Source organism: Lactuca saligna, chromosome 9, assembly GCF_052625555.1.
Source record: "Lactuca saligna cultivar CGN05327 chromosome 9, ASM5262555v1, whole genome shotgun sequence".
NCBI classification, from domain to species: Eukaryota; Viridiplantae; Streptophyta; class Magnoliopsida; order Asterales; family Asteraceae; genus Lactuca; species Lactuca saligna.
The window spans coordinates 183,791,918-183,798,360 of record NC_136425.1 but is presented as its reverse complement, the minus strand read 5'-3'; positions in this window follow the sequence as shown (position 1 = coordinate 183,798,360).

Below are 6,443 nucleotides of genomic sequence, written 5' to 3'. Positions count from 1 at the left end.
ACGAACAATTGAGAAGCTCGCCCGTATTATGTTTACGTATATCATTTTACATAATATGATTTTAGAAGATAAGCATAGAATAATTTGTTAGTATCAACCAAATGACAACACATCCTCAAGTGCGTCAATAATGATCGGTTCCCACGCATGGCGTACAAGAAGAAAGACGATACTTGGCAATCGAAAATATCACAAGTTTCACAACGATTTGGTGGAACATATATACCGAGTTAATGAAATCGATTTAAATGAGTCAATTGACAATGATACCGGTGAATATTCGGACCGAAAGATTTTATTAAGTTAGCTAATTTAATTTTCGTTTTATGATTGTTAAAAAATGTAATGCTTTTAAGTTATAAAATGTTATGTTATTTTAATTAATATCTATTTTTATGTTTTATGTGATTATTTAGCTTTCTGATTTTTTTTAAAGAAAAAGTTGGTAGATAAAAAATCACCACACCCTAACTCATAGGTAAAAAATGTAAAAACCGCAAAAGCTTATGTGGTGCCTATGCGACAGTCTTTTACCATTGGCAAAAAAAGACACCGCACCCTTTAGCCTAAGTGATATTGTCTTGTATCAATAAAAAAAACATGCCATAGTAAACAATCGACTCTATCGTTTTTCCTATCCAAATTAGTTCTAGTAGCAAGGCTATGCAACAAAACCCTCAATCCCAAAATGTTAACTTTTGTTAGAACCAGTGTATTCCAACAAGTTTTTGTTATTCCCAATCATCGAGGTTTGAAAATCAGTGAAATTTTTAACCAAAGTAACCATAAAAATCTCACCAGACTCAAGACCACACATCCACATGTCTGGTTAATCGATTGGTTGGACAAAATTAGTGGCTGGAGAACATCTCGCAAACCCTCCTACCAGTGGCACAACATCTCAGATACGTTTTCCACGAAATATGCAGCTTGCCATTTGCCACAAGGTCTTTGATAGGCAAAAAAAAATTTCAACATCCAACTCTTAAACCCTAGGGAGACGATTTTTTAGGGAAGTATCACCACACACAAAGCTTCTTAAAAACTCTTAGAATCACCATTACCCACTCTGATTCGTGATCCATTCCACGTCTACCATAATCCCCCATAGATATATTGTTGTCTTCCTTTTCAAGTAAATATCTCATTATATAACTTCTAGTTCTCATCACCGTCAACCCAATTATTTTTGTTGTATCATAAAAATATACATTCTCCAAGTTCACAATATCACCCAAGTCCTTGAGTTATCCAACACACAAGATTATTTCATCCCAAGAGGCACATCCTAGGAGCACATATATGGAAATTTTGTTAAACCTCTTACCACAAATGATATTATAGAAAACATCATGGACACCTAACTTATACCCACCTAATTCCACCTCTCATGGCCCAATAACCTCCCCCCCCCCCCCCCCCCCCCAATCATTGGTAGCCACCCTAACTAACATAATCCCTCTGACAATCATTACCATAACCTACATAGTGACAAATCCCTATCCTCATCTACTCAACCGATGATCACTTATGCTCTTCATAATATCTCCAAACTAATCTATAAGTTAAATCTCCATTTCAAGTATTTGTCTTTTATTCCCCCGCACTTATTTACATGCTTTTATTATCTTAGAAAAAGTATGCATTGGAAATTTTGGAGCAGGAAAATATTATTAATTTTAAACTGAACCACACCCAACCAATACTTTGGCTAAATTTGACGGTACATGTTCTCCCTTCATGAACCCGACCCTCTATAGGAGTCACGTTGGGATATTATAATACCTCTCATTCACAAGAACTGATATCATACACATTGTGCAACATATTTGTCTATGCATGCATGACTCATGAGAGCCCCCATTTTACGTTAGTTAAACGGATTTTCTATTACATTTGTGGCACCATTACCCATAACTTATAGATCTACGATTCACCATTTTCCTGGCTTATTATGTACTCAACTGCTTATTGGATGGACCACCCCCATCACATGATTCTCCACTTTTGAGTATTGTGCTTTTCTCAGTTTCAGCCTCCTTTCATGGTCCTCAAAAGCATAGGGCATAAATTCATGCTTATTTGTGGAAGTGTGGTATTGGGGACTGGCCAATATAGTGGCAGAGACAAGTTGGATTCGCAATGTACTTTGTGGGTTGAACTAATAGATCAATAGGGTGATTGTTTATTGTGATAATGTTAATGCATTTTACTTGACAAACAATCACGTTCAGCATCAACGAACCAAACATATTAAGATCATTACACATTTTGCATTACACATTTTGCATGCGACAAAGTTGCTCTATGTCAAGTTCATCCTCGGAATGTCTTGTCGTCTTCACAATATGCTAATATCTTCATTAGAGGCCTTTTGTCAACGTTCTTTCTTAACTTTTGGTCCAAACTTTCAAGACAATCATACCATTAAATATGTGTGTGTGGGGGGTATATATATAATCATACTTAATGAGAATGTATCCTTATAGGAAATTTTCTAATTAGCACCTTTAAGGGTAAATAGAGGTTTCCAGAGAGAAAGGTAAACGAAAGGGGTGAGTGAGTTTTCTTTTAGTGGGTTATTCTCATTTAACATTTATTATAAATTTAAAATAGTAAAGAAAAAGAACAATATCTATTTTAATAATTAAAGATTTTTTTATGATATGTCATACTTTCGTTTATTTATCATATGTCATTTTGTAGTTATTTTAAATTAATTTTTTCCACATGTCATTTTATAGGTTTTTTTTTTCATTTTATTAAATTCCACATAGTATTTAAATATAATAATTGCAATAAATATAATAATAAATGAATATCAATTTTATTAATAAATTTGTTTTTTAATTTCAAAATTCCAAAATTAAAACCCTAACTTAAAATCCTATTAATTTATTTGTTTATTTATCTAAATTATTTGTATAAAGTTGAAAAAAAAACATAAAAAAAAAACTTCAATTTTAATAATTCAATATTTTACTCATTTGTTTTATAAAATCAAACTTCTTCAAAGGGTTAAAACGATCATTTTCATCATTAAGAAGGTCTATTCAGATACATGACCAAACATTAATTTATCATTCATATATATATATATATATATATATATATATATATATATATATATATATATATATATATATATATATATATATATATATATATTCATGCATAGTCTCTATATTATCTAGGCATTTGCATGATTTAAGTATGAATAATTCAGATACTATCAAACAACTTCTAAATTGAACTTTTAAAAACTTAATAATAAGTCATGTGAATACAACTTTTTAGCGAGTATAATGTATCATATAAGTTAGAATTTACAAATCTAAAAACAAAACGATTATCTAAAATATATAGTACGTAGGTCGACATGTTAATTTGTAGTAAATCATATTTAATTATTTTGTAGGATGCTAAGTATAAAATGCAAATTTGACCCATAGATTCAGCTATCCACCCTAACCACTATTTTGAAAACCGGACCGGACCGGCCGGTTCAACCAGGAACCGGTCAGGTTACCGGTTTTATAAAGCCCAAAAACCGCTTGTAAATAAACCGGTTAAGAACCGGCGGTTCAACCATAAACCGGTAAAAACCGCACTGGTCAAACCGGAAAAAAACCGGACAAATAATTTTCATTTATAAAATTTACACTAAAATGATTCAGGAGACCCACCCCTTATTGAAGTAAATCCGCTGTTTGCTTTTAAAAAAGCCTATAACTACATTTGTTTTATAATGCTCTCTAAGCCTCCCCTTTTGTTTTTTTTGTCGATGTGGGATAAGCCTAATAATCAATTTGAGGACTCTTCTACATTAAACAAAAGCTTTTTCTTTTGAGTAAATTACACAAATGGTCCCTATGGTTTAGGGTAATTTACACGTTTAGTTCCTAACTTATTTTTTTAACTCGGAAGGTCCCTACTGTTTGTTTTTGTTACGCGTTTGGTCCCCATCTTACCTAAAAAGGCTATTATGCCCTTGATTTTTTTAATTTATTCAAATAAACACATCCCTAATCCCACCCCCTCACCTTATCTTACCTACCCCATCATTTTTTCCTCTTTAAATAATAGTTTTTTTAGATAAGATAGGGACCAAACGTAACAAAAATAAACAGTAGGGATCAAACACGTAACAAAAACAAACCATAGGGACCTTCCGAGTTAAAAAAATAAGTTAGGGACCAAACACGCAAATTAACCCAAACCATAGGGACCATTCGTGTAATTTACTCTTTTTTTTTTTACTTCTTTTCATTACGTTAGTAACAAAATTTTGTATGACATAAATTATTAGAATTAGTATTTTGGAAGGTTTCAATTTATAAGTACAAAAATAAGGTTGTTATTATTATAATTATCATTATATATATATATATATATATATATATATATATATATATATATATATATATATATATATATATATATATATATATATATATATATGACGTCGTACGGTTCATCCGGTTTTTAGGACCGTTCCGACCTTTCGAACCAATCGAACCATCAACCCGGTAAGACAACCGGTTCGATGTCCGGTCTGGTTTTCAAAACATTGACCCTAACGCTAAAATTGCAGTCAAAAAATAGAAATAATGAGATACCACGCCTATGTTGTTTGTAGGTCATGGAGCATGGAATCTCACTACCTCTTACTTTTTTTTTCCTTTTTTTTTTCTTTTTCTTCTGTCACTTCAGCGTTATGCCACACCCATCATTTTGATCATAATTTCCCCTTTCACATAGAAAATGATCACTTCTAACCAACATCCATTAAATATATTAAATATATGGTTCGATTAAAAAGACACTTTTATATATATATATATATATATATATATATATATATATATATATATATATATATATATATATAGGTTTAGGTTCATTTGAGATCATTGTAATTTTGTAAGACCGTGAGACCAAATCTAAAAATAATTTTAAAATGCAAAATAAATGGAAAAATCCAAAAATTCTTTTTTTAAATAATATTTTCGGAACTTGAATTAACTAAAAAAAATATAAAAATATATAAAATAAAATAAAAAGAAATAAAAAAAATTCCGTTTTTTTTTTTTGAAAAATACGTGAAATATTCTAAATAGAATATTACACCGACATATTCTAAAAAATAATTTTAAAATGCAAAATAAATGGAAAAATCTAAAAATTCTTTTTTTAAATATTATTTTCGGAACTTGAATTAACTAAAAATAAATAAATAAATAAATAAAATTCTATTTTTTTTGAAAAATACGTGAAATATTCTAAATAGAATATTACACTGTACATATTCTAAAAATAATTTTAAAATGCAAAAAAATGGGAAAATCAAAAAATTCTTTTTTTAAATATTATTTTCGGAACATGAATTAACTAAAAATAAATAAAAAAAGAATTTTTTTATTTTTTTTATTTTTTTTAGTTAATTCATGTTCCGAAAATAGTATTTAAAAAAAGAATTTTTTGATTTTTCCATTTATTTTGCATTTTAAAATTATTTTTAGAATATGTACCGTGTAATATTCTATTTAGAATATTTCACGTATTTTTCAAAAAAAATAGAATTTTTTATTTATTTTTTATTTTTTTTAGTTAATTCAAGTTCCGAAAATAATATTTAAAAAAAGAATTTTTAGATTTTTCCATTTTTTTTGCATTTTAAAATTATTTTTTAGAATATGTCAGTGTAATATTCTATTTAGAATATTTCACGTATTTTTCAAAAAAAAAAACATAATTTTTTTTATTTTTTTTAGTTAATTCAAGTTCCGAAAATAATATTTAAAAAAAGAATTTTTGGATTTTTCCATTTATTTTGCATTTTAAAATTATTTTTAGATTTAGTCTCACGGTCTCACAAAATTAAAATGGTCTCAAATGAACCTGAACATATATATATATATATATATATATATATATATATATATATATATATATATATATATATATATATATATATATATATAGGGGAAGGTTCATGCGAAAATGCAAATAATTTGCGAAAACAAGAAAAACCTATGATATTATATCACCTCAACATTATATTTTGGAAAATAATTCATCCAAACTTTGAAATACATGATGATAATCGATGATAGATGATAAACTGTTTCATATTAGCAAAGTATGATTTTTAACATTTTTATCATGAAAACATGAATTTAAAAATGATTAAAGATGTGAAAAAAATATAATTATAAAAACCGTCTTTAAATCTATATTACCATAACACCATCCAATTCAAACTTACTATCTTTAATTTATTGCTAATAAAATTATTTTTTTATAGTACATGTGTTTAATTTTCATAAGATAAAATCTGTTTTCGCATTTTCGCAGGATATTTATATTTTCGCATGAACTTACTTCTATATCTATATATATATATATATATATATATATATATATATATATATATATATATA